Source organism: Microtus oregoni, unplaced genomic scaffold (assembly GCF_018167655.1).
Source record: "Microtus oregoni isolate MIOR12 unplaced genomic scaffold, Mior012 000050F_ref0000143, whole genome shotgun sequence".
In the NCBI taxonomy this organism is placed as follows: domain Eukaryota; kingdom Metazoa; phylum Chordata; class Mammalia; order Rodentia; family Cricetidae; genus Microtus; species Microtus oregoni.
In genome coordinates, this window is record NW_024543256.1 from 10,845,507 (window position 1) to 10,872,776 (window position 27,270).

Genomic DNA, 27,270 nt, shown 5'->3' on the forward strand with positions numbered 1-27,270 from the left:
TCTCAAAATTGTTTAGCTATTCCAATAGAGATACCGTGGTGCTTCCCACATGAGTAACACATAGTTTCACTTGGGAACTACTAAGTGAAAGGTTTGAAGTTGAATGTTTATAGAGCTGGGGAGATTAATCTCCCCAGCTCTATAAACATTCAACTTCATTCAAGGACAATATCAATTAAATGCGCTGTAGCAGTTGAGAATTCAAACAAATTAATGGTACCCACTACCCTGGGGAGCTTAGGCCATAGCTCACCTAACATAACATGGACAGCACTCTGATGACCAGCCGGAAGAAACCTAACTTAAAATTCGCTGTAGGTTTGTCTTGTACATGTGGCCGATAAGGAACATGAGAAAGAAGACTTTGGCTGGAGGCAACATGTTAGTCATCCGTTAAGGAGCTCTATTCAAAAGTAGTTCAATTGCAGCCCCTGATTTCTGCTTCGGCACAATTAATATTCTCCAAGTAAGTCTGGTTGAATGAATTTAAGACAAAGAAAAAAAAAATACCTGATTTATTTTTAGACACTAGAAACCAGGGCACAGCACCACGTTTGGGAGAACCAACTGAGGGTGCTACGGAGTGAATGTATTTTTGCCTCAGAGGAGCAAAAGCCAGTTCCCAAGAAAGCTGTGTTTTCCATCTGTCCTTATTTAGTTCTGCCCTCTGGGATGGATCTATAGATGGAGTTTGCAGGCTCTCAGAAGCTGAGAGCATCTCTAGTTTATCAATTGAGCCCATTGTTCTTAGCTGCTCTCCCACACACCATAGACCTTCATTCTCTGAAATGAAAGAGCTCTCTTTGTACTCAGATTAGCTAAAAATTAAAATACAGCAGTATAAACAAGAAACATTTTCTTACAACACCGGGGTCAGTATTGAGTGCATTCTTACTGTGTGTGGAAGCCGCCCCTTTCTTTCAAAGAGACATGCTTTCATTCTCTATACATTCATTGAGAAAACAACTTTTTGCTAAACCCTGGGAAGTTCATGTTTGGGGGCTTTGTGGGTAGAAGGATCATACCGACATGGTCTTACACTCAAGGATCCCTCTCACCTTCATGCATAGCAGAAGGGTCTCCCAGAGTGGAGGAAGGGAGCATGAAAAATCAATCTGGTTGGTTGACTGCGATGAGTATCTGATTCCCGCCTTCACTATGTGGGAGAGGCAGTGGTTAAGGGTCATGACTTCATGTGGCTTCGGTTTTCTGGGACCTTGATAAAAAACAAAACTTCAATTTAGAGTTCTTGACAACTTGTGACTTGCTTTATGTCACCCTGCTTCTTGCCTTACATGTGACAGCATTTATGCATACACTGGCACAATGCCTGTTCTTCCTCCCCCTCACTTAGTCGTTTGAGGAGTCAGAGGGCACGTGGATCAGTATTTATGTGAACACGAGCTATTCAGCCTGCCTCTTTCTCTCAGTCAAGGCTAAATATAAGAGGCCAAGGAAGAAAGGGGTCACATAAAATAAGGTAGAAATGCCAGTACATGTGTAGAGAAAAGGTTTGGTATGATACTCAGCATTGAAAGCTGTTTAATAGCCTTGAACTGTTTTGCTCACCAACATGAAAAGTGTTCAGCTTAATTGACTGTGTATGTATTATGGGAAGCACTGTCTTGAAAACACCAGAAAAGAAAACCACAAAGTTGTAGTCTAAGGGCTGCAGTATTGAAAACAATCTAATCCATACATGAAGATTCACAGCTTGTTTGAGTCCTAATACATGAATGAACTCACATGCAGAACAACTTTTTAAAATGAAGGGCAATATGACTGGTCCACATTAACACAAAATGAGAATGTCACATAAGTATCATCCTATATCAAGAACTAATGACGGAAAAAAATAAAATAAAATAAAATAAAAAGAACTAATGACGGGGCTGGAGAGATGGCTCAGTGGTTAAGAGCATTGCCTGCTCCTCCAAAGGTCCTGAGTTCAATTTCCGGCAACCACATGGTGGCTCACAACCATCTGGAATGAGGTCTGGTGCCCTCTTCTGGCCTGCAGACATACACACAGACAGAATATTGTATACATAATAAATAAACAAATAAAAAAAAGAACTAATGAACAAACGTTGTCCTCTAACCTCCATAGGCATGCTGTGCCACCTGCATATACCCACATGCACACATTATTCACATAAGGATGTGAATAATTATATTCACATGTAATATGAAAATAATACAATTATTAATTTTTATAATATAAATTATTAGGGATGTAAAATGCAATATTGTAATGTAAAAATTGAAAAGAAAACAAAAAAGTTAAAAGGGGCTCAGAACAATAACTTGGCAAGTGAAAGCATTAAGTGAACAAGCCAAATGATCCCAGTTTGATCCCTGGTTCCCACATTAGGTGGAAGACGACAGACAACTGACCCCACGAAGTTGCCCTCTGACTTACCCGTGTGCACCATGTCACATAAGTGTGCATACTCTGACATACATCATGCGTGCATGTGTGCGCTCACATGCACGCACCACACACACACACTCACCACACACAATAATAGCAAAGTTTAAAACTAAGAATTGCCGGGTGGTGGTGGCGCACGCCTTTAATCCCAGCACTCAGGAAACAAAGGCAGGTGGATCTCTGTGAGTTTGAGGCCAGCCTGGTCTACAAGAGCGAGTTCTATGACAGGCTGCAAAGCTACAGAGAAACTGTCTCGAAAAAAAAAAATAAACAAAACAAAACAAAAAACCCAAAGAATTTCTACTTATAGGAAGACCACATTGCCAGATACAAGTGGCTCTGCTAATTATTGATAGAAAGGATCTTACATATTATTTTTTAAACAAGTTTGTCATTTCAGTGTTCTCTATTTCTTGCGTGAAAACATAAATCATTCTGTAGAGCAAGTCCCTCATGATCTTTTTCTTCATCTCGCTTACTTGGGAAAACACGAGTAATGATAAATCTCAAAGGAAGCTGTTGTACGGGTGCTTACTGAATTTGTGTGTATGTATGTGTGTTTGTTTTAATAGCTGCAGTGATTTTAGACAGTTTTGATATTTTTCTCAGCCTAAACAATTTTAGTCATACTCTGACATAGTAATATTTTGATGGTTATTTGTCTCCGTGTCAAAGAAAACACAAAGTAACTGTCTAAAGATAATTATAACCCAGTCCATAGGCAACCAGTTCCAAGTCTAAGAACTGTCCTTGACCAAGTACTCGGTAAGATTCCATGCACAGTGTATCACACCTTAGTAAGGCAGAAGCGAGTTCTTGCTGGACTGTGTGTTTGTTTCAGTTATTTCTACTCCCATACAGGGATGGTGCTCTTATCCCAGCTCAACCTACTAATAACTTCTCCCTAGAACAGAGAACAGCTATATCAGGCATTTGTCAGTGTGTTACTTTTCTCTGGCTGGGTTAAAACACCCTGACCAAGGCGACTTACAGAAGGGGAGGGGGGGAGGTATTTGGGGCTTAGGTTCCAGAGGTTTAAAGTTTGTAATGATGGGGATGGTGTGGCAATAGGCAGCGAGCATGGCAAGCGAAACAGAAAGCTGAGAGCTCAGGTCGTTGGCCACAAGCATGGAGCAGAGGAGTGGTCTGGAAGTAGAGTGAGGCCATAGAATCTCAAAGCTCCTTATTGGTGACCTTCTCAAGCAAGGCTGCGGCACCCACGGCTCCCCAAACAGCACGGCCAGCTGGAAACCAAATGTGCAAGTACCGGAGCCTGTGGGGGACATTACTCATCCAAACCACGGCAGTTATAAAGTAGAAAAGCAGTGACTGTAGCTCAGTTCCTTCCAAAACTACTGAGAGAAGCAAAGAACTGCTGTCGGCTCATTTTTCTCAGCAATCTTCAAACATCCTTTTAACTGTGCCACCCTACTAAACATGACTTTGCTGCTTTACAGTGTGCTGTGTGGATAAGCAGCTGAACAGAAACCAAATTTTAGCAATATATATACCAGGATGACTTACATATACATTAAAATTTTGGGTTTTCTGGGTGTAATCTTATAAGATGCATTGAAATAATATCTCACTAATCTTTCCGATAGTAACAGCATATCCATATACTGCTATACTAACATTTAATGTATACTATTTTAAAGTGTGAGATAAATGTGAAATTGTTTATTAAATATGTTCTCTTTGGTGGTTATAGCATGTACTCTTAAACATATTATTAGTATTTTAGTGAGGTCAGTATGACTGATTATGCTTCATTAACTATGAAACAATGCTTTATTATTCAAGAAGGCTGAGTTCATTTTAAACTGACATTTATCTTGAATGGTGTTATAGCTGAAAATGAAACCTTATAAAAATTCATGTATCTAAATAGATGCATGTTCTCAGAAAATTGTGTCACTGAATTTTCAGTCTTACAGCACATTTTAAAGATATTTTGCTGAACTTTGATTTATTAAATTTCATTCTCACCGGGCGGTGGTGGTGCATGCCTTTAACCCTAGCACCCAGGAGGCAGAGGCAGGCGGATCTCTGTGAGTTTGAGGCCAGCCTGATCTACGAGAACTAGTTCCAGGACAGGCTCCAAAGCTACTGAGAAACCCTATCTCGAAAAACTAATAATAATAATAATAATAATAATAATAATAAGATGATGATGATGATGATGATGATGATGATGATGATGATGGTGATGATGATGACAATGATGATGATTCATTCAATCAGTGAAAGACCCTCAGAGTGGTCCTTCCCTTAGGAGGAGACCCCTAACCCAAGGAACAGTCGAGACCACTGGCTGCAATTAGCAAGAGGTTTATTGGGTGGGCACAGGTACCTGTGGGCGGCAAAGTCCTTTCGGAGGACTTGTGTGCCTGCAGGCTGGGAGAAGGTCTTTTTAAAGGACAAGGGTGGCAAAAGCAGTCATACAGAAGCAATGCATGGTTACAGGGATCTCATTGGTCAGTTCGAATGAAGCGATGGGTTCATTTAGGGGACAAGTTTCCCAGAGACATGAAGGTCTGATAATAATAGCAGACTTGGCCGTATCTAGGGTACATGTAGTTTTTCCCAGAACTGTTCGTTCCCCTCCTAGGCCTGGTGTCTGACCACAGATATCCTGTTTTGGCCGCCTAGGAGTACCAACTTTACCTTGAACTTACATTTGTTTGTGTGAAAGCCTTGCAAAATGGCATTACAGCAGCTAAGCTGGGGTCTTTCATCAGTGACTCATAAAATAAAAAAGTAATAGTTTACTTCTCATATTCCTTGTGCTTCTAGAAAACTTTTTTTTCCATTTTTTTATTGAGAAAAGGAGAAAAAAAAACAAGTTTCCACCTCCTTCCAGCCTCCCATTTCCCTCCCCCTCCTCCCACCCTTCTCCCCCTCCTCCCACCCTTCTCCCCCTCCCCCCACTCCTCTCCCCCTCCCTCTCCAGTCCAAAGAGCAGTCAGGGTTCCCTGCCCTGTGGTAAGTCCTAGGTCCTCCCCTCTCCGTCCATTTCTAGGATGGTGAACATCCAAACTGGCTAGGCTCCCACAAAGCCAGCACATTATGTAGGTTCAAAACCCCGTGCCATTGTCCTTGGCTTCTCATCAGCCCTCATTGTTCGCCATGCTCAGAGAGTCCAGTTTTATCCCATGCTTTTTCAGTCACAGTCCAGCTGGCCTTGGTGAGCTCCCAATAGATTTTGAAATTAATATACAAAGTATTAGATACCATTATGGCATTTTCAAGCAAAATCTTTTTAGAAAACTGTCAAACACTATGAATTTGCATGTCATTCTTGGGCAGGGACCATTTTAATCTTCTCTGTATTATTCCAGTTTTAGTATATGTGCTGTCAAAGTGAGCACCAGAGTAAAATATTTATACAAATAAGTTTAAACTGTTGTTATGGCTAAGTTTTAGGCATGTAACTGGGAATCAGTCTACCAGAAGACCCAGAGCTATACCACCCTTGGGCATATACCCAAAGGATGCTCAATCCTACCACAAGGATACCTGCTCAGCTATGCTCATAGATACTTTATTCATAATAGCCAGAACCTGAAAACAACCTCGATGCCCCTCAACTGAGAAATAGATAAAGACAATGTGGTACATTTACACAATGGAGTACTACTCAGGTGTTAAAAACAAGAACACCAGGAAATTTGAAGGCAAATGGATGGAACTAGAAAAAATCATCCTGAGTGAGGTAGGACAAACATGGCATCCACTCACTCATAAGAGAATATTAACTGTAAAGTAAATTAACTATACTACCATCCATAGACCCAAAGCACTAGGTAACAAGGAGGGTTCATGGTGAGGGGGACGCAGATTTCCCTGGGAAGAGGAAATAGAAGGCATTTTGTGAGTGGACTTAGGGTAGGTGGGGATGGAAACATGAGTGATCAGGTTGGGGGGGGATGATGAGGGAGACTGCTGGGGGGACATTTCAGGGTCAGGTGCAGGGGAATCTCCCAGGAGTCTACAAGGAGGACCCCAGCTTAGACTCTTAGCAATAGCGAATAAGTAGCCTGACCTGTCTATCTCCTGGGACTAGACTGGTGCCAAGCCCAAATTGTCACCAGAGAGGCATCATCTAGCAACTGATGGAAACATGCAAACCACAGCCAAACATTAGTCAGAGTTTGGGAATCCTGCAGAGGAGGAGAAAGGATTGTAGGAGCCAAAGCGGTCAAGAACACTATGGGAAGGCTCACATTATCAACTAACCTGGGCTCACAGGGGCTCACAGCAACTGAATTGATAACCAGGGAGCCTGCATGGGGCTCTGCTAGGAACTCTTTGCACATTTGTTACCACTGTGTAGCTTGGTCCTCTTGTGGGAATCCTAAAAGTGAGAACAGGTGCTATCTCTGACTCTTGTACAGGTTTTGAGGACACTACTCATACTGGGTCACCTTGTCCAGCCTTAATAAATGGGGAGGTACTTAGTCTTAACTGCAACTTGATATGCCATGTTTTATTGATACTCAGGGAGACCAGCTCTTTCTTGGATGGAGACAGAAGTGGGGGAATTAAGGAGAGAGGAAACGGGGAGAAGGAATGGGGTGAAAGCTATTGAGGAAGGGAAAGGCTGTGGCTGGAATGTAAAAATCAATAGATGAATAAAAATAAATAAAAATAAAATTCACACACTTAGCAAAGAAATGCTCTATTACTTTTTTTTAAGTTAGGACAAATAGGGGATAGAGAGAGGGCTTGGTGGTTAAAAGCACCAGTTATTCTTTTTTTTTTAATTTATTTATTTATTAAGGATTTCTGCCTCCTCCCCGCAACCGCTTCCCATTTCCCTCCCCCTCCCCGATCAAGTCCCCCTCCCTCATCTGCTCAAAGAGCAATCAGGGTTCCCTGACCTGTGGGAAGCCCAGGGACCGCCCGCCTCTATCCAGGTCTCGTAAGGTGAGCATCCAAACTGCCTAGGCTCACACAAAGCCAGTACGTGCAGTAGGATCAAAAACCCATTGCTATTGTTCTTGAGCTCTCAGTAGTCCTCATTGTCCGCTATGTTCAGCAAGTCCGGATTTCTAGCATTGAGCTTATAATTCATGTTCCTAGAGAAGCTAAATAAGAAGGTGAATCCAAAGACAAACACATAGGCATCCTCATGAATATTAACCTTCATCAGGCGATGAAAGGAGACAGAGACAGAGACCCACATTGGAGCACCGGACAGAAATCTCAAGGTCCAAATCAGGAGCAGAAGGAGACGGAGCACGAGCAAGGAACTCAGGACCACGAGGGGTGCACCCACACACTGAGACAATGGGGATGTTCTATCGGGAACTCACCAAGGCCAGCTGGCCTAGGTCTGAAAAAGCATGGGATAAATCAGCACCAGTTATTCTTAAAGATAGCCTGGGTTCAGTTTCCAGCACCCACGTGATAGCTTACTACAGCCCTTAACTACAGTTCCAGGAGATCTGGTTCCCTCTTCTGGCCTCCTTGGCACCAGGCACGCAGATAGTGTACAGATATACATGCAAGACAAAACATTCATACACATAAACACACAAAATAAAAATAAAAAAGTCTCTTTTAAAAAGTTGGGCAAATAGGTAACTCAGTTTTCAGCAACACACTTAAAGTTAGTTAAAAACTTTTCAAATAGCCATTTTTTGTTTTATGTTTAAAACATTAATTTTTTACTTGTATTTGTGAGTGCTTGCTTGTATGTTTGCATACCATATGCATGCCTGGTGCCAGCAGAAGCCAGAAGAGGGCATCAGATTTCTTGGAACTGGAGTTAGAGATGTAAGCCACCATGCAGATGCTGGGAACCATACCTAAATCATTTATAAGAACAGTAAGTACTCCTAACTGCTGAGCTATCTCTCTAGACCCAAAGTATCTGGTTTCTTTAAAGTTATTTATTTTTATTTTCTGTGTATGGGTGTTTTGACTGCACATATATATGTTCTGTGTGTAGGAGGAGGGCCTGCTTGTTTGTCCTGGCTGCCCGGCTAGCTTAGCCCCAAAATAACCACACAGAAATTGTATTCATTATAACATTGCTTGGCCCATTAGCTCTAACTTCTTATTGGCTAACTCTTTTATTAATTTAACCCATTTCTATTAATCTATACATCGTCACGTGACTGTGACTTACTGGGTAAAATTCCCAGCGTCTGTCTCCTGTGGCTACATGGCTTCTTCCTGACTTCTCCCTTCTTCCTCCCAGAATTCAGTTCTGTCCTCCCTGCCTACCTACATTCTGCCCCACCAACAGGCCAAGGCGGTTTCTTTATTCATTAATGGATATTCATCAGCTGTGTGTGCCTGGTGGCCACCGAGGGCATCTGATTTTCTGGAACTGGAGTTACAGACAGTTTTGAGGCAACATGTGGGTATTGGGAATTGAACCTGGGTCCTCTGGAAGAGCAGACAGTGCTCTTAACTATATTTCTCCAGCCCTAATATCTGCTTTTAAATACTCTATTTATGACATATGTCTATTGAAAAGAATTTATCTTTTCCCTTACTAAAAATCATCTTACCTTGATGACTGGAGTGAAAATACCAGTCTTTATAGTTGATATTAATAAAACAATTTTCGGATCATCTAAAACTAATATAAATACTACTTATAATGTATCACTGTTACAACTTCTGTAGAGTGCACACATCTCACATGAGGAACCACAATGTATCAAAACATTTGAACCGTTTCAAGTATGAAAAATACCTTTCTAGCCAAGTACGCAAGCACACATATGTAATTACAGCACTCTAAAAGCAGAAGTAGGAGTATCTCAAGTTAAAGATAATCTTGGTCTATTTAGCAAGTTCCAGACCAGCCTGGAATACATAGCAAAACCTATGTTTAAGGAAAGAAAGGAAAGAAACTAGGAAGAAATGAACAAAAGAACAAACGAACGGAAGAAAAGAATTCCACCTCTTTCCAACATCACTACTGCAATGCTTATAATTCTAATCCACTGGTTGAGACCACATTTTAAAACTTCACTGAGTTTAATAACACACTTAAAAATTTTTACTTTAAACATTCACAAAAGAGAATCATGCAGCAAGCCTAGTGTTACCCTTACTTAGCTTCAGTAACTATCAACATTCAGTAGCACTTTAAAATGAATTTGTATTTTAATATTGTCTGTGCACTCAGATATGCGTTACCTATTCAGTCTACTAATGGTCTTAGATTTTCAAATGGACCCAGAGACTCATCTTCATTTTATTTTCCCAGCCTCCAAAGGACTGGGGAGCAAAGCTTAGAGCCTTAGATACCTTCCTGGTTTAAGCCAGACTAACAAGTATCATCGTACTATAATGGGTCCACAGTGACTCTTATGCAATTTCTCTGTTTCGTGATATCAGTGACTTACAGGAAGGGTTATTTTCAGATGTAACCGTACACTCCAGAGGCTTTGCGCACTGTGGTTTTGCAGATCACTCATACTCACCAAGGGGCAGCACAGGGGATGCTACTCTCCAGTCTCCATAACAAAAAGGCTGTGCTTTGAATGGTAGGGTTCACTATGCACGCATCACACCTGCTGACAGAGTTGTGCTTTGGAAATTGAGAGAGGGCACATTCATTGCTTTAGTAACATTCTGTTTCTGAGCATGGTTCAGGCTAATTTTAACCAGGCTATTTTGTCAGGTTATTTTTCATTCTATTTCTCTTATCCTTTCTGTGATGGTGCTCAGGATGGTCAGAAGTGAAAGAAGACAGTTACAGATCCCTTCTTCCTTAGCCTTGATTCAAGCTCTGTAGTTCAGGACCCCTGAAAGTATTGGGCTTAGATGTGGTTGCCTGTGAGTTAAAAAATGGACTCAAGCTTTGTGAATCAATTTCTGTCAACCAGATGAGTGTGATTGATATTCCAGCCCTAATAAAGAACTTCAGGAATTTTGTTCACTTTATTATATCAACATGGAAGGAATTCTGTCTGGGAAACATGTCTGAAATATTTGCAAAATGGAGTTTAAAGACTAGATACCCCATATCTTTACTTATGACTGACAAAGGCTTTTAGTATTGTTCATACCATTCTGCTTAGAGTAAAAGTTAAGCTAATTCCCAAAGCTATTTTCAACATCTCGGACAACTTGAATTGTTTTAGGGAATATCAGGAAACATGATACATATTAGATTTTAATACAATTCTATTTTAAAGTCATACAGTTTAGATAAAATAAAACAAGTGATGATGTTCAATTTTAAAATATTTACATATTATAGTTTTAAAATATTTGCATATTGCAGTTACCACAAGCATGGATCCATTGTAGGCTCTGTCTCAGGTTTTCTACCTCTGCTTTTCTGAGCTTACACATGAGTATAATGTCCACGAGACTCAGTTGTACCATTATTTTTCATAGGCATGACCCCTCCACCATTATGTTTGGGATCCTATTCTCCCAGCCTGAATTAGTACTAGGATTGTCCTTATTCCAACTAACATTCATATATATTTCTCTAGTCTCCGTGTTGTATGGTTCAGATTTGTTGATGGGGGCTGCTCGTTGTTTCCCAGCCACTTAGACCTGAAATAATCACTCAGAAATTATATTATTTGCAATACTGTTTGGCCAATAGCTTAAGCGTATTTCTAGCTAGTTCTTACATCCTAAATCAACCCATTTCTATTAATCTGTGTATGGTCACCTGGCTGTGGCTTATCCGGTAAAGTTCCATCTGGTGTCTATCTCTGGCGGGGCTGCATGGCTTCTCCCTGACTCCGCCTACTCTCTCCTCCTCTATCTGCTTGGAACTCCTGCCTTGCTCTATTCTGCTAAGCCACTGGCCGAAACAGATTTATTCATTAACCAATAAAAGCAAAAAATAGACAGAAGGACCTCCCACACCACAGACTAGTCCTTACCCACTGCTCTTACCACTTTTCCAAATATTTTATTCCTCTTAAGGGCTTCCCAATGACCCCTGCTAACCTGCCTGAAAGTCTATAAATTTGGGTTATGGTTGGACCTGGCTCCTGCCATCTATCCATATGACTGGATGTGACTGAAGCTGTTTTGCCAGATAATCCTGGGATATGACTGATAACCCAGCATAAATAACAGCAAATGCTTTATGACCTCTACTATATACTGTTATTATTCTTATGACTTTGCAGATTTTCATCATGATAAGCCAGGGGTGAGTATTATTATTATCATCATCATTCTGATTTTAAAAATAAGCAAAGCATATTGCCTCAAATTGAAAAAAATGACACAACTATAACATAAACTAGGTAACTAGGTACTCAGGAGAGAGAGAGAGAGAGAGAGAGAGAGAGAGAGAGAGAGAGAGAGAGAGATTATTCTTTTTTTACTACACAACTTCTTAATGATTTTTCACAACATAAGGAAACACCATGGGGCACAGGGTGTTAAAATGAAATGGGGCTGGAAGGATTGCTTCTTTGGTAAAATGTTTGCCACACAAGTTCAAGCCTCAGAACCCACACTAAAAGAAAGATAGGAGCCAAGCTGGTCTGTAATCTCAGTACTGGAAAAACAGAGACAGGGGAATTACGGGAACTCACCTCCCAGCCAATTTAGTCGAGTCAGCAAACTTCGGGTTCATAAAGAGACTTTGTTTGAAAAAAAAAATAAGTTGAAATGACTGAGGAAGACATCTGATGCTGGCATCTGGCTTGCACGTACATGTGTGCAACTGTGCATGCACACCTGCATATGTGCACACAGAGAGACACATTCACAAACAGTCTGGGTCTGCAGAGATGGCTTGCCAGTTAAAAGTGCTTGCTGTGAAATCATGAAGACTAGGGTTTGGATGGTAGCATCCACAAAACAAGCCAGATGTCCTGCAGAAACCTATAATTCCTGCTCCAAGGGAGCCTCTGCAGACATGAACACGTACACACTGAGAGACACATACACACTAATGAATAAATTAAATAAATAAATGAATAAATAGTATAACAAAAATTTCCTGTTTGTAGTGAGAAAAAGCCCAACAAGGGCAAACTGTGATTTGTACGAATAGAATGCTAAGGGCTAGAGCAGGTAAGAGCACTGGCTGTTTCTGCAGGTAAGAGCACTGGCTGTTTCTGCAGAGGAAGGTGTTTGATTCCCAGCTCCCACATGGTGACTGACAGCCATATGTAAGTCCAGTTCCAGGGGACCCAGTGTTCTGTTCTGGTCTCCGTGGGTGCTGCACACATATAGCGCATAGATACATACAGGCAAAACACCCATACGCATGAAATAAAAACAAATCATTAAAAAATAAAATTAAGAATAGGATGCTGAGGGTCAGCAAGTACTAATTAGTACTTGGATTACTCAGTCCTCAGTGAAAAAAGAATGTCATAACATAAATGCCACTGTGCAGACAAGAAGAAACGTTACTGCCTTGTGTGTGAAAGAAAATTAACAAACAGTCGCCCTGGAATGGCATACTCTTCTCTTTAGGACTCTTCCCAATCACAACTGTGCTAATCAGAAATGTAGAGCTTCTGTTACTCCTCAGGGATAAGAAGGACTAAGATACACAAATTTTCTACACAGAAACAAAACCTGATTTAGCTTTTGCTTTACTGGGAATTGACTTCTTAAGTTGTTCTTTGCAGTTAGATGTGACAAACTATTAGTGTGTGATAGATTAGTTAATAATGAGTTTATGGGAACAACACACACACACACAAAATTGACCCCTTTTAAATGTCCAGTTCAGTGGATATTAGTATGTGCACGTGCCCACAATCAATTGTAGAACATTTCAGCCCCCCTCTAAGAAACCCCATATCCATTACCAGCCGCTGCTCATTATCTCACGCGACCCTCTCAGTCCAAGGCAAGCACTAATCTACTTTCTGTCCCCATGGATCTGTCTATTCTAAACAGCTCATATAAATAACAAGACATCATATTGTGATCTTTTGTGACTATTTCTCCCTTGGCATATTATTTTTTAACTTTCTTTTGGTTTTATTGAGAAAAAAACAATTTCCGCCTCCTCCCAGCCTCCCACTCCTCCCCCCCACACTCCTCTCCCCCTCCCCCCACTCTTCTCCCTCTCCCCCCACTCCTCTCCCCCTCCCTCTCAAGTCTGAAGAGCAGTCAGGGTTCCCTGCCCTGTGGAAAGTCCAAAGCCCCCCCCCATCCTGGTCTAGGAAGGTGAACATCCAAACTGGCTAGGCTCCCAAACAGCCAGAACATGAAGTAGGATCAAAACCCAGTGCCATTGTCCTTGGCTTCTCAGCAGCCCTCATTGTCCGCCATATTCAGAGAGTCCGGTTTTATCCCATGCTTTTTCAGTCACAGTCCAGCTGGCCTTGGTGAGTTCCCATAGATCAGCCCCACTGTCTCAGTGGGTGGGTGCACCCCTCGTGGTCCTGACTTCCTTGCTCATCTTCTCCCTCCTTCTGTTCCTCATTGGGACTTTGGGAGCTCAGTCCAGTACTCCAGTGTGGGTCTCTGTCTCTATCTCCATCCATCGCCAGATGAAGGTTCTATGGTGATATGCAAAATATTCATCAGTATGGCTATAGGATAGGATCATTTCAGGTTCCCTATCCTCAGCTGCCCCAGGAACTAACTGGGGACCTCGCCTTGGGCACCTGGAAGCCCCTCTAGGTCCAAGTCTCTTGCCAACCCTAAGATGGCTCCCTTCATTAAGATATGTGCTTCCCTGCTCCCTATCCAACCTTCCTTTATCCCAATCATCCTGTTGCCCCAAGTTCTCCCCATCCTACTCTTCTCACTTTTCTCTCCCCATCTCGGTTTATCCATGTCACACATTTATATCAGTAGTTTATTGTCAAGGAATGCACCCCGAATCTTCTAAACAGTTTATATTCTGCTGTATGGACATGCCACCATTTTGTTTCTTCATTTGATGTATACTTGTGATTTTCCCAATTGCTCACTGTGGTGAGTAATGCAATAAACATTCCTGCACAAGGTTTTGTGAGAAAGTACTTTCTGTTTTCTTGGATTTTGTTCTAGCTTTATTTCTTTGCTGTGATAATACACCCTAACCAAAGCAGCTTGGGAGGGGGGGGCGGGAGTGTGCTGGCTAGTTTTATGTCAACTTCACACAAACTACAGTCATCAGAGGAGGGAGACTCAACTGAAAAAAAATCTGTCCCTAAGATCTGACTGTAGCAAGCCTGTAGGGCATTTTCTTAATTAGTGATCTGTGGATGAGGGCCCAGGCTGAGTAAGCCACAGGGAGCAAGTAAATAAGCAGCATTTTCTATGACCTCTGCATCAGCTCCTGCCTCCAGTTTCCTGCCCTGTTTGAACTCCTGTCCTGACTTCCTCCAATGATGGAATATGATATGGAAGTGTAAACCAAACAAACCTTTTCCTCCGCAACTTACTTTTTGGTCATGATGTTTCATGAGGAAAAGTTTAATTGACTTGTGATTCCAAACTTCAAAACGATGAAAATGTCATCATTTTCTGGAAGTCAAGGCAGAAACTCAAACAGCTAGTCACACTACATCCACATTTCAGAGCAGAGAGACAATAAGTGCATCCTTTCTTGCTTGATATATCCTGGCTGTCCTGGAACTTGCTCTGTAGACCAGGCTGGCCTCAAACTCAGAGATCCGCCTGCATCTGCTAGAGTGCCGGGATAGCATGTGCCACCACTGCCTGGTGTGCATTCTTCACTCTTAACCAGTTAGGCTCCCAGACATGATATTGTGGGCAGCATCAATTCAGGGACTGGGATTTTCTACATCACATATCAATCAAGACATGCCCACGGTCTAACCTCCCTCTTCTGTCTTCTCAGGTGATTCTAGACTGTGGCGAGTTGACAGTAAGAACTAACCATCACCACCTGGTCTACAAGAGCTAGTGCCAGGACAGGCTCCAAAACCACAGAGAAACCCTGTCTCGAAAAAAGAAAAAAAAAAAACTAACCATCACAGACACGTGCCCAAGAGTAGAACTGCACAGGTATGTGCTCATTTTATGCTTAACGTTTTGAGAAACCATCAAGCTGTTTTTCTTCCACATTCTGTAAGAAGATTCCAATTTCTCCATGTTCTCATTAACACTTACTATTTGATTTTTTTTTAGTGAAGTAACCTCTTTAAGGTTTTGACTGCATTTTTCTGATGACTAACGTTGGACTTGAAGGTGTCCATGCATGTGCTTATTGGACGTTTGTATATCTTTAAGAAATGTCTCATACTTATTCATTAGTTTGTTTATTTTTAAGCTGGGTCATCAATCTGTTTTGCCATGATTTTTTTAAACTTTCCATTTTTGCTAAGAAACAGATTCTTTTCTCATATAAATTGTACTGATTATGGCTTTCCCTCCCTCTACTCTTCCCAAATCCTTTACCTCCTCTTCCCTCTGGATCCATTCCACTTCTGTCTCTGACTATAAAAGAACTAGCTTCTAAGAGATAACAAGCAAATAGAACCAAATAAAATAAAATAAGAAAAAACAAAAACCATCACTTCAAGGCTGCACAAGGCAACCCAACAGATGAAAAGAGCCCAAGAGAAAGCACAAGAATCAGAGACCCACTCCTTCACACACTCAGGCGTCCCACACGAACGCTAAGCTGATAGCTATAACATATATGCAGAGGTCTTGGTGCAGACCTGTGTCAGTCCTGTGCTTGCTGCTTTAGTTTCTTGAGCTCATGACTCACCAATTGTATTTTACATATAGAACTGTAGCAGAAAAATGGTTTTTAAATATTCTTTTTCACTTTATACGTTTCCTTTACATTTGTTTAGGTCATCTTTAATTCCTGTCAACAAAGTTGTGTACTTTTTAGCATATAAGTCTTTTTTCTTTTTTGTTAAATTTTCAACTATTTCCCTCTTTAGGTGCTATTATAAATGGAATTAAGGACTGGAGAGATAGTACAGCAATTAAGAGAACTTCCTGCCCTTCCAGAGGACCTGAATTTGATTCCCAGCACCCACATGGCTCATAACCACCTGTCACTCCAGTTTTAGGGGATATAACACTCTCTTCTGGCCTCCACGGGTAATAAGATGAAAGAGTGGGCCACAAGAGACATCTTTTTACTGTAGATGGGTTTTCTTGTGAGATTCCTAGAAAATTTTAAGTTTGGACTGGAAACGTGGCTTAGATGATACAGTGATTGTACACATACAGCTCTGGTTTCAAAGTCCAGTTTGACATAAATTGGACATGGTTGTACATGCATGTAATCCCAGAACTCATGAAATGGAGTCAAGAGGATCAGTAGTTCAAGGTCATTCTTACTAGGTAGTGAGTTCAAGACCAGTCTGGGTTGCACAATGAGACCTGAAGCAAAAAAATAAAAGGAAAGTTTAAATTAAAGGTTTATAGTTAAGAAAGGAGAAAGATCGTTATATGCCTTAACCATCTTCCTTACTATTTAACATGCTTTTTGAAATATCTCTTTGTAAAAGAAACATTGTGTCCATGTTGTTAGCTGTGCTGAGATTATTGACTTCATTTTTATATTGTATATTTGTTTGTTTATTTATTTATGTTTTACTTAAAATTTTTTCATACACTCAGCTCTCAAGAGGCTTCAATCTGATTCTAGCACGAGTGGGTCCTTTCCATCTATCTACATGTTTCCTGAATTTTCCATCTTTCTGTCTTGCCCCAATAAGATTATTGTCGTGGAATTTCATTTGTATTTTAATAAATAAAGCCTGTCTGACGATCAGAGAGTAAAACAGCCCCACTGATCAGCCTTACAGACCAGAGAGCAGTAACACACACCTTTAATCCCAGTAGCCACACTAGTTGCCATAGAAACTGGGCGGTGCAAGCCACACTATCTTGCCATAGAAACCAGGCAGGAGTGGTGCACACCCTTAATCCCAGCCCTAGACAGGAGTATAAAACAGGAGAAAACAGCTCTCAGACACAGTCTCCTTCTGAGATTCCTGGAGGCAGGATTGCCATTTTTGGACTGAGGTCGACATAAGAGCCTGTGACTGGTTGCTTTGCCTTTCTGGTCTTTAGGTTGAACCCCAATATCTGCCTCTGAGTTTTTAATTATTCATGCTACAGATTATATAGAGGAAATCAAAGTGAATTGGAAATGAAAGAAAATAAACTTTACTTTTCAGGAAAACGGAAATGTGGTTGTTGCGATACGTACTTTATCCACATACACCATACATGGAATGTTCACTTTCCATACTACAGAATAGGTCTAAAAACAATCTCTCTTATTGTTTCTTTAATAATTCAGAAAGCAATTTTGGCCCTTACAACATCCAGGGGCCAACATCATGACCATTAATTCTCTTCATAATAATGAAATATAAAAATCCCAACAAAGTAGACCATCAAATAAGCCTGTTCTCACTCTATAACTAAAAGGTATGGCAAGAAAAAGGAGCACCATGCGTAGATACAGTACCTTGCATACTTCATTCAAGGTGTAAAATATCTACTAAGACAAAGATCCCTAACAGTCTTGTCCATAACATGGAGCACCCCTGGAGGCTGGGGGTTGTAAGAGCAATCAATGCAGTGGCAGACTCACGCCACGCCAAGCGAGAACCGCCTCTTCCTGGATAATGCCTTTTTCTTGTGCCGGCAGATACGAGGTAGGGAAAGAGAGGAAAAGCTGTATCTCTTCCTCTATTTACAAGGCCCTGCTGCCATTATGAGGACTCTTCCTTCATGACCATTTTTAATCCAGAATGATCTTCCAAGCCTCCAGATATGAGGCCCAATATGAATTGTAGGTGTTCACAGCACCCAAGAACTGCTGCATAGTCACTGCTTGTGCAGAAATGTTATGGCTGGTGGCCAATGACCACTTTTCTTATTCCATCCCTCCATACAGCACTGTATGACGGAATGTGGGACAGGATCTTGGTCGTCATTCCCATCGGGGATTTCTTTAATAAAGTTTTGTCTGAAGCCTAATCCCTACTTTGCTTAGAACTGAAAACTTCCCTTTCTTTGTCTCCCTTGTTTTACTTCCTTCCCTTAGTGATCTGTTTTCATCCTTCCAAATACATTCTTAGTATCCTGGAGTTTCCTGTTTAAAGTCTGTCCCAACCTTTACTCTAAAATGGTACACATACGGTCATGCTTTCCGTGGGATCACTTATCTCTTTTCAAAAGCTCCCTAAGTAACGTATTTGTTTGAAAGTGAGCACTTTAGAACCACCAAATACTGCAAACATTTTTTTTTGCCAACTTTGACAGGAACCTGTTTAATGGAGCTTTTTTTGTTTGTTTTGTAGTCCTAGAGGATGAATCTAGGGTCTCCTCTATGTTAGGTGTATGTCCCACCGCTGAGCTATGTCACCAGTTCATTTGTTAGTTTTGGTTTTGAAATTAAGTGCTACTAAATTAACCAAGTTGGCCTAAAACTTCCCCCTGAAACCCAGAGGCAGTCCTTGAACTTGAAGTCCTTCTGCCTCAGCCTCCCAAGTATCCGTGATTACAAGCTTGTGCTAAGAAGACCAAATGGAAGGAAGTTCTTTATAATGACATTCTACCTCTAAGTAGACTAAAATACAATATACCATAGTAATAACCACAAGGAAAACCATGATCTGGTATCTTCAATTTTTATTCTGAATGTGAAATGCATTTACTAACATCAGTGGGGAGCAGGTGATAGACATTATTTTTCAGTTTTTTTTTTAAAGAAGTTTTACTATTTAGCTCAGCCTGGTCCTATACTCATTATCTGTCCGCCTCAACTTCCTTAAGTGCTAAGATTTCAAGCATGCATTACCATACCTGGTTCAGATTAATATCTTCAAGGATAAGAAAATTGATGTCTCTCATGCCTATCATTTTTATTAATCCTCGCAGCAACTGGGTAAGAAGGACAGCGCTTTCTCAGTTGAACATGGTTATATAATTATCATAAGATAAATGACCCATTGAATGTCAGGATTGGACTTGAGCTGGCGAGACTGTGTCTCTGCAACACTAAAAATACTCAATATAAATGAGCTGTGTATTTGAAGTATTTAATGCTTCTTGTGAGCTTCGCCTCAACAAAAAGGATAAAACAATTCTTACAAATCAGAAGAAAAAAAACCAATTGTGGCTGTTTACAGTTTGAGTCATTTGTTTTTTTGGTTTATTTTTTTTTCCATCATGGCAGCTTTATTTTGCTTTGATTACTCAGATGAAATAAATCCAGTGTAACTTTCCCTGCCTTAGTTTAGAAGTATTTTATCTTTTTTTATATTTATTTATTTAAGATTTCTGCCTCTTCCCCGCCACCGCCTCCCATTTCCCTCCCCCTCCCTTGATCAAGTCCCCCTCCCTCATCAGCTCGAAGAGCAATCAGGGTTCCCTGCCCTGTGAGAAGTCCAAGGACCACCCACCTCCATCCAGGTCTAGTAAGATGAGCATCCAAACTGCCTAAGCTCACACAAAGCCAGTACGTGCAGTAGGATCAAAAACCCATTGCCATTGTTCTTGAGTTCTCAGTAGTCCTCATTGTCCGCTATGTTCAGCTAGTCCGGTTTTATCCCAGGCTTTTTCAGACCCAGGCCAGCTGGCCTTGGTGAGTTCCCGATAGAACATCCCCATTGTCTCAGTGTGTGGGTGCACCCCTCGCGGTCCTGAGTTCCTTGCTCGTGCTCTCTCTCCTTCTGCTCCTGATTTGGACCTTGAGATTTCAGTCCGGTGCTCCACTGTGGGTCTCTGTGTCTGTCTTCTTTCATCGCCTGATGAAGGTTAATATTCAGGAGGATGCCTATATGTTTGTCTTTGGATTCACCTTCTTATTTAGCTTCTCTAGGATCACGAATTATAGGCTCAATGTCCTTTATTTATGGCTAGAAACCAATTATGAGTGAGTACATCCCATGTTCCTCTTTTTGGGTCTGGCTTACCTCACTCAGGATAGTGTTTTCTATTTCCATCCATTTGTATGCAAAATTCAAGAAGTCCTTGTTTTTTACTGCTGAGTAGTACTCTAATATGTATATATTCCATACTTTCTTCATCCATTCTTCCATTGAAGGGCATCTAGGTTGTTTCCAGGTTCTGGCTATTACAAATAATCCTGCTATGAACATAGTTGAGCATATACTTTTGTTGTATGATAGGGCCTCTCTTGGGTATATTCCCAAGAGTGGTATTGCTGGGTCCAGGGGTAGATTGATCCTGAATTTCCTGAGAAACCGCCACACTGCTTTCCAAAGTGGTTGCACAAGTTTGCATTCCCACCAGCAATGGATGAGTGTACCCCTTTCTCCACAACCAGTTTGAGTCATTTGAACCAAGCCATGGCACTGTAAATGGGAAATGTCTTCGACACAGGTATTTTGTTGGACTATCAGACTAGTCCGGTGCTTCGTCTCCTATATATGAACTAAGGGAAGGGTGGGCTAGCTAGGCACTTTCTACATGCCTTTTTAGTTCTAACAGTTTGGGTTCTAATTTCCATGACAGAACACTGGCAAGTCTTTATTGTCCCCTTGTGGGTGAAAGCTGAAGTTACTCTGAGTGTATTTGTGTGCGTTAAGATCAATCTGCCTATTCCAGCGAAAACTAAACCAGTTCAAACCAGCTGTTTGGTACTTTGCAGTGAAGTATCTAGATGCAAGAGTATTTTGACTACTGCCTGTGCTTTTTATTATGTTGATAATACTAAGACCCACAGCCTTTCTGAAAGAAAATAGTGCTTACACGCTCAATACGATCTGGAGCAAAGAAGAAATAAGATAGGAATTTCCCTAGTTCCCACCTACCATAGTTTTCTATTTTACCATAACATAAGCTTTTCAATAATTTTAACATACTTGAAATATACCATCAACAGAATTAATAGGTGAGAAATATGGAGAGGAATTATAAAAAGCAAGGATATGGATATTATCAAGGGTTTAAACCCACAATATAAAAATGACTCCCTCAAATTCCTTAAGAAACAAAAATGAGAACTGAACCTCAGAGATAGAGCATTTGCTTAGTAGGCATGACATGGATTCCATCCCCAGTGCAAAAACAAGACACAATAAGAAAGAAACAAAATGATGCCCCACATCCCAAATAAGCTAAGAAGTATAATGGTTCATTTACTTAAGAAAAATAAAAATGATCAGTTTATATCTGCACAGTTATTACTCTCAGATAATAAGCGCAAGTGCAAACATGAGTTTTTACTTTCATTGACAGAAGTGAGTATGGTTTGAGAAGATGATTTGTGTGGGTGTCTGAGAAAAATCAGTCTCTTATTCTACTAATGTTGATGTAATTTGGGACAACTTTCTAATGGACAATTTGCCATTACATATTAAAAGCCATAAAATATTCATATTCTTTGATCTAGAAGTGTTAACTCTAAGAAATAAGCACAGATATAAAGCTTATTATTAATAACCTTCTTATCCCCTTTAGCTTATAAAAGGACACAATCTGACTACAAGTCTTACAGTGCATTCTTCAAAAAGAAAGCATGAACACATTAAATACAATCCCTAGAAGAAAACATGCCCAGAAATACTCACTGTGTATTAAGTGAAAAAGATTGCACAGTGTGTGTATTACAATTAATTTTCCCTTTATGTAAATATATTAAAAGCCCACATAACAAAGATAAATTTGCTTATCTTAGAATAATATTATTAGAAATAAATGTTATTTATCCTGCTTGTCTATTTCCTTGGTTTTCTCACTTTATAAAGACAAGGTTCAAAATGTACACTGGTGGCACCATTTTCAACCCAGGAACAAAGAAAGAGATGATTTAAAGCTACCAACACACGTCCATGTATCAGTAGGCTGTTAAGCCATATATTACAGGGCAAATGTGTTGTTTCTAAGGCAGCCAGGAACAATGTAATGGACGAAAGAGGATCTGAGACTGTCTCTTACTTCCCCACCAGTGCAACACAGGAAGTCATGATCCAAATGTTTATCTCAATCAATAGCTAATGTCCAATTAAGTTATTTCTTTCGTTAGCCAGTGCTTTCCAATTACTTTTTATCAACCAATTCTAAATAAACAAGATGGCTTGGTTGTCTGGTTAAAATTCAGGAGTGCTGGAGTGAGATCCATTACACATTTTTCAATGGTTGACAGGGCATGAAAGGAATTGACAGATTACCTAAAAATATGCATTTGCACACACAAAGCACATTATTTTTTAAAAGTATTTTTATGTGGCTAAATCAAAATGCTCTGTGCTTCCTTTGAGCAGACAAAACAATTTGTGAAGATGCGCAGTTTACTGCTTCCGTTCCTGTATGACTAAAGATGACAGCTTCTCATATCCATATGTGGAGAAGCTTATTCTCACAGGGAAAAGACTAAGGAACCTCTCACTCTGGAAGGAAAAAAAAGCCTTGCCCCAAAATCACTGCAACTGCCACTCCAGCTAACTAAAATATGCCATTGATGATCAGTGTGTGTAACCTTCTCAGTAAATGTTATTGAATAGCCTTTAGCTTCTAGGTTTCATGTATTTTAAAAATTATTTGTATACATGTATATCTGTTTGTGGGTGTGTGCATGTGACTGCAGATGCCCATAGAAGCCAGAGACTTTCAATAGCCAGGGAACTGGAGTTAAAGGGATTTGTGAGCCTCCTGACTCGGGTGCTGGAAACCTCTGCAAGAGGAGCATGCACTTTTAACTACTGAGTCATCTCTCCAGTCCCTAATATTTCTCTTAAAAATAATATTTATTCTATTCTGTAAAACATGCCTAGCTCCTGCAATTCTCCTTTTACTCTCTTAAAAAGAGCAAACTAGCCAGGTGAGCGTGGCGCATGCCTTTAATCCCAGCACTCAGGATGCAGAGGCAGGCAGATCTCCGTGAGTTCGAGGCCAGCTCAGTCAACAGAGTGAGTTCCAGGACAGCCAGAAATACACAGAGAAACCCTGTCTTAAACCTCTCCACCCCACACCAAAAGAGTAGGTTAAACAGTAAAGGCTCCATTGGTGTGAAAAGCTAGGGTAATTAAAGATATTTGCTTGGAGGAAGGGAACATTAGTGACTACTCCAAAATATACAGATATTAATATGTCTGCTGTGATCCTAATGTTTATGCTCACTCACCCCTAATTCATGTTGAAATCCTAACTTGCCAGATGATAGTATCAGGCAGTACGGACTTGACGAGGTGATTCGGCTGTGGGGACATTAACTCCACGAATAGGACCAGTGTTTTGATTAAAATGAGACCCCTTCTGCTCGCCACACAATGAGAAGATGCCATTTGTAAATGAGAAATCGCCAGACACAGAATCTGCCAGTATCTTGGTCTTAGACTCGCCAGCCTTCAGAACCGTGTGAAACAAAATTCTGTTGCATGTAATCCGCTGGCCTTATGGCATTTTGTTGTGTGGACTATGGCAGTGCATCACAGTTTATCTTCCCTGAAATCAAGCATGGGAAAAATCACTCTGTGTCAAATCCTGTCTCTCCATAGCAAGGAAAGAAACATATGAGAGGACTATCTAGATCAGCGACACTGAAAAAAATATTGTTGCAGTAATTCCTTAAGTAGTTAATATTAAACAGATATGCCAATCTCAAGTCCCATCATAAAATTATTCAAACAGATACCTCAGTTTCCCAAAGAGTTTTTAATATTCAATTTTAGGATAGAACAGAAACCATATCTTGTATACCCTCCATCTTTCTGGAAAAATCTCAGCTATTGTTCCCCAAATGAGACTTCATATTATGGCTTAAGACATCAAGAGGAGATTTCCCTATAAGCAATGATTAGGGCAGAAAAATGTCAGACAGAAAGGTAGTTTTCCGCTTTGAAAATATCAATTCTGGAAGACAAGATCCTTTCCCCTCCCCTCTTTTTGTTCAGTGATGGGGATCATGCCCAAGGCCTCAAGCATGTTACAAGAACTCTGCTGTAAAAAAAAATAAGGTAATGAAAAATTTATGACTTTTCATAGTCTCAACGTCATATCATTGTAGAATTTTAAGTATGATGTAATAATTCTGGAGCAAGAAAAAAAATGAATATTTTTGGCTCTGCAAAGGTATAATAACCAAAAGTTTGTAGAATGGATGAAACTGTTAAATCTGTAGCAGATAGAAGCAACGTGATGAACCATGTATGGTAGAGAGACTTGCATTCGTCATTTCAATGTCACTGAACTGGCAATATGGCTCAGCTGGTAAAGGCACTTGCCACCAAGCCTGATGACCTGAGTTAGAAAGTTGTCCTCTGTTCTCTGCACACCTACTATGGTGTGCGCATGCATGCACGCATATAAACAAATACATGCAATCAAAAAAATCACTGTCATATGTGTTCTAGCCATTTGATGCTTAGTGTAACATTAATGGCACAAAGTGTGATGGTCCTGAGAATAGAACATTTTTGGATTAAAAACTATCTTTTGTGTTCTGACCTGTTTTGTCTACATTTTCATATTCTTTTAATGTCTAGGCAACTTATCAGCCAAGAAAATAAAGACAATGTGAATATTCTGTTTATATTTTATAATAGTTTAACATTTAAAATTATGATTAAAAATCAAGTAGATTAAGATCAATGTTCTTCTGGTCCCCAAACTCTCCATGCATGGCAGAAGGGTCTAAAATAAAATAAAAGGAATCTCCAACCTCCAGTCTTCTGAGTTTGTTTCTCTATCACTATTGCATGATAAATAGGGAGCACCACTTGGAATATCACATAAAAAATGATGCAGAGACCACATCAGGGAGCATCTGAGAGAGGGGCTTGGCTGACAGGTATACTGCTATACTGAAAAGGCAAGAAATAAAACCTGGCAAGGATTGTATTTTGGTTCTTCAAAATGCACTTTTTATTCACTTTGACACAGATGATTTTTTAAACAACTGGGACAAAATATCTTATACACGTTTTGAGATGGTTGGCAGCACCTGCCACAAGAGGATTGTGGGACACCTCAGGATAAAGTACAGACGGCTGAGGCAGGTACAAAGACACCTGAAATTCACCAATCCACTGAAGACATGGAACCTGAGGCCCCCTGAAAGCCAATGTGACAAGAAACTAAATATAAATATTTTGTATGGAGTTTTAATGGACTATTGAAAAACAGTATGCTTCCAATTACAAGTACATTATTCCCAAAGTCTAGTGTTCAGTAAAAAACACCTATTGAAAATATTCCACCGCACATTCTACATACAGTCAATTTCAAAACACATATGCACAGTTCCTGGGACCACAGATGTCAGGTTTTGGTGGGGTTTTTTTTAATCTTACCCAAACTACATGTCAGTACCCACTGAGTGTTACTCATCAAAATGCCACTGTTTTGTCACTTACTGCTAAGTGCTTGACATTGTGATGTAACTTGGTAGCTAAAAAATAAGGCGTATGTATGGCTACGAAGAAAGGGGCTTCAGCTTACCTGCCAATCAAATTAACACTTGCCTCAATGGACAGGATGCCTATGAATTGAATCCCCGTGTACTATTAGTTTTACTCAAATGACCACATGCCACTCTACAGAGACAAATAGTTTTCGTGAGCTGATGGAGATCTTCATGAAGGCCTGAGATCTACAAATAGAAACTAGTGTAAGCAGAGTGCAAGAAGAAAGAGAAGGCCCCGGTCTCATGCACTTAAAAACAATTACCATTTGTTAGTTCTGACATACAGAGTTTCACCCTAACGCGATTGTTGCAAAATGACTGGAGAACATTGAAACCAGTGTGGCTAGCTATAGGCATAGGCAGGATAGGGACCAATATTTAAGAGTTGTGGGGGTCCCAGCTCTGGCTTTGACTTCTGGCATCTAAATGAATTGGACAATAGGGTCAGGACTATACAATAATTGGAAATACTGAGTAAGTCTGGGTTGAAATGCTGTCCTCCTCTTGTCTATGTGGCCAAAAAGTACCAGAGTTCTTAAAGCACATAAGGTCCCACATGTAAGGCTGATTCCGTGTGTGGCTACAATGGAGAATTCTGGGCTGTCTTCCTGTGAATGCTCCCACCCCATCCCGGGCCTGAATCTCTTTTGGGGGGGGGGTCTTTTCTAACTGTCCCTCTCTACAGTGGGTCACAATTTTTATCATACATGTTTAAAGCATAGATTAAAACCTATGAAGCTCAACCCAGAAAAACCAAACGACACACTCATAATACATTAATATATATTAATTATATAATAATATAATTGGCAGTCGTGGTATTCAAAAATTGTCAAACCATTCTTTGACCATTGTGTCTTTGGAATATTTCTATTAGTGGTTGTTGTTAAAGGCTAATCCCAGAATGGCTTGAGGATTTTTATGGCCCTCTCTATAGTCTTAACTATTGTTTTCAGAGAAATCCAAGCAGAACATGGCACTGACGTCGTTTGTAAGTTCAGAACTTAAACCTGGAGGAACCTTATACCAAACATGTAGCCAGTACAGAAATTCTTTTTACAGTATTTTAACAGGTGCTCATCCAGGGACTACTTTTCCTGGGAGGGAGGTCACAATTAAGGCAGTCTATTTCACTTTTGAAGAAATCTAATAATGAGAAATTCATTCTAACGCAATGTTTATAAACCTCTGCTCTGTTGCCAGTTTTAATGTCAGACTTTGGCCAGCTGAATCGTCCGGTGAGACATCAGATCCTTCCCCTACAACGCACAACTGAGCGAAGGAAGTTGGGAGAAAAGCCCATTACTCTCCAATCTTTTCTGGAGCCTTCCTGAGCCAGCATGGTGAACCATAGGATCGTCTAAATTGTAGGCAGAGAGCACTGCACCCAAAGTCACATACTAAGTAGCATCACTAAATTGATAAGCTGTCAAGGAAGCAACATCTCTATGCAGCAGCAGCAGCAGACTTAGGAAGGAAAAGCAGGCCAACCAAGTATTTGCAGAGGGGGTTGGCATAGTTAAGCGTAATCCATTCGCTAGTGTCCTGTGACTCAAACACA

General features: G+C 40.4%; 1 non-coding gene across 1 annotated transcript; it reads right to left on the reverse strand.

Annotated features, from left to right (window-relative positions):
- Nucleotides 1-5,698: 5,698 nt before the first annotated feature.
- Nucleotides 5,699-5,805, reverse strand: LOC121437293. The gene has a single exon (XR_005972955.1). It is a non-coding gene; the product is annotated as a U6 spliceosomal RNA (small nuclear RNA).
- Between the last annotated feature and the right edge of the window lie 21,465 nt (nucleotides 5,806-27,270).